At 42.2% G+C, this 2,500-nt stretch overlaps 1 protein-coding gene and 1 pseudogene across 2 annotated transcripts in view; both read left to right on the top strand.

Moving 5' to 3' along the window:
- LOC311237315 (electrogenic sodium bicarbonate cotransporter 1-like) overlaps positions 1–2,500 on the top strand; it is a 161,441-nt gene that overhangs the window by 108,804 nt on the left and 50,137 nt on the right.
- Positions 1,751–2,500, top strand: part of LOC311236436 (electrogenic sodium bicarbonate cotransporter 1-like) — a 10,774-nt pseudogene continuing 10,024 nt past the window's right edge. The window contains exon 1 of the transcript XR_014621081.1: positions 1,751–1,852. The product of XR_014621081.1 is annotated as an electrogenic sodium bicarbonate cotransporter 1-like (transcript). The remainder of the gene's footprint in view (positions 1,853–2,500) is intronic.

Consider the following 2,500-nt stretch of genomic DNA (forward strand, 5'->3'; position numbering starts at 1 on the left):
ATGATGTGCAATACCATCCGGGAGACGTTAGGCGGCGGTATTTGCCCTTTGCGAGCTCAGACCCATTCCCAATGATAACGTCAGGCTGGATGGATGAAAAATGAATGGATATAGCGAATAAAAGAAATATAGATTTAAACCCAGGATTTCTCGGGTTTGGCGCCCAGAGCATGGCGAGTTAACCCGACTTATCTCGGGTTTGGCCTCCAAAGGGTTGGATAATAATAAGATAATAATAACAATAATAATCAAATAATAATAATAACAACATTAATAATTAGTCTAAACAAATTAACATGAAACTGTAAATAATGGTTTTATAAGATTGAAGCTATTCATTTAACAATGTATATTTAAGCTTGGATTTGAGTGATGAAATAGATAGAGCACATTTTTATTGAGGGTTTTGAATTCCAAATAGTAGGCGGACCTCTAAATCTTATACTGAACTGACCTAATAGTTACACTGCTGGCCAGTATGACTTACTTTATACCTGTATATATCACTGTACATATTAATACTACAACTCTGTACATACATCTGATTAGCGCTATTACTCAGTAGTACTCATTTATATATTTTAGACCCAGTTTAAGCACCGGCACATTGTATATCACTATCACACTTCACTGTTTACATTTGCACTCTGGTTGGACGGCAAACTTCTTTCCGTTGTACTGCGCTGCTCGTGCTGCGCGATGACGATACATTTTGAATCTAATCTAATCTAACTCTAATAATAAACTCGACGCCATCGGAAGCTACGGTTCAGTAAGTTCGGCCAGTAGGTGAAAAGTCTTCTCCTCCAGTAGTGCAGGTTTGGGAAGTTGCCTTTTTTCACTCTCTCTCTCTCTCCCCTCGTCATGGAAAGATAATCCCCACCGCATGTTGTTATCAGTGTCAACAGCAGAGCGTCCACCTCGGTCGGCCATTACATCACGTCATGTGTGTTGACGATGAACATACAAGCGTAAATAGTTGAACTACTTACACGCATCGTCGGCACATAGGGGGGGGTCTAGATCTTCTGGCCGCTTCTGTGTTTGTTTTGGTTGTAAGAGTGCAGTCGTGGTGAAGTTGTGACGCCGCACTGCATTATGGGATGGAAGTGTATAAATCATAGGGGTGTAATGATGATGATCTCCTTGCTTAAAAAAAAACGAGCATTTAAAAGTTAATTGTAACCCTCGAGTGACATCTTTGAAAATGAAAAATAGTCGGGCGGTCAGGTGGCGTAGCGGAGATTGCGTTAGTCACCAACGCCGGAGACGCTGGATTCGCCTGTTCGAATCCAGCTCCCGGCGTTGTCACCAGCTTGGCTGGCCGTTCACACTAATACAATTGGCAGTATTAGAGGGTGGGAAAGCTGGAGGGGTGGGTCCGGGTCGTTGTAAACAGCGACTCCTACAGTTCGGTCGGGGCGCCTGCTCAGTGCGGATAGGATCTAAGTGGGATAGTGTGATCCTTCCACGCGTTACACCCTCTCAGTGAGAATCCGCGCTGCCGGGTGAAAAGAAGCGGTTGATTGGCTGGACGTGTGTCGGAGGAAGCACGTGATAGCCTCCACTCTCCCAGACCGACTGTGGGGGGTAAGTGCGCAGCGACCAGGAAGGGGATTGGGAATTGGCATAACGACTAACATTGGGATGGGAGAAAATCGGAGGAAAAAGAAGGGGGAAAAAGATTTAAAAAAAAAAAAAAAAAAAAAAAGTCTTACTCTACTTAAAAGTCCTTGAATTTCATTTTGCAATGTCTGTGGGAAACCCTGACAGACCGTACTGTGGGGATTTCCAGACGACGGTCTCGTTGGCTCTCACGCTCTCTACGTCTTCCCCCAGTAGCATCAGCCTCGTAACAGAGACGTAGTATATTAACACACAGTAGGAACAGGACCGTCAGGACGGGCCAGACGGGCAGCTCTGTTATGTGTACGGGGGGGGGGGGGGGCGGGCTGTGTGTCATCCAGGGGTGAGAAGCTTTGGAAGAAAATACAATAGAGATCATTTTAATTTTTTGTATTTTTTTTCATTATTTGATAATGATACAAAACAAGATATGAATATAACAGAACAGAACATAAAAAAAAATATATATATATATTTATATACACATACACACACATTCACTGAGACTGTGCCGTTGTTGTGCGTACATACATTATTATTTACGTTATTTATTTATTTTTACATTTTCATACACCTTAACATACCCCGTTTTAACATTTCCTCCATGGTTTCTATATATGTATATGTAAGGGATAATGTATGGCTACGAGGTCATTGTCGCAAAATAATTGACCGACACAGAGTTTAAAATACAGAGGCGCCGCGCCGAGGTGTTTTAAACGTAGTGAAGGTCAATTATTTTGCGACAATGACCGAGTATAGCTATACATTATCCCGCTTATTACATGGCTAACTTACTAACAATATACCTAATTCATTTGACAAATCGCAGTTGTTCTGTGGCTCTGTCAGCCCAAATAAAGTGATTATTATT

The sequence above is a fragment of the Notolepis coatsorum genome (genome assembly GCF_963971535.1).
Source record: "Notolepis coatsorum genome assembly, chromosome: 11".
NCBI lineage: Eukaryota > Metazoa > Chordata > Actinopteri > Aulopiformes > Paralepididae > Notolepis > Notolepis coatsorum.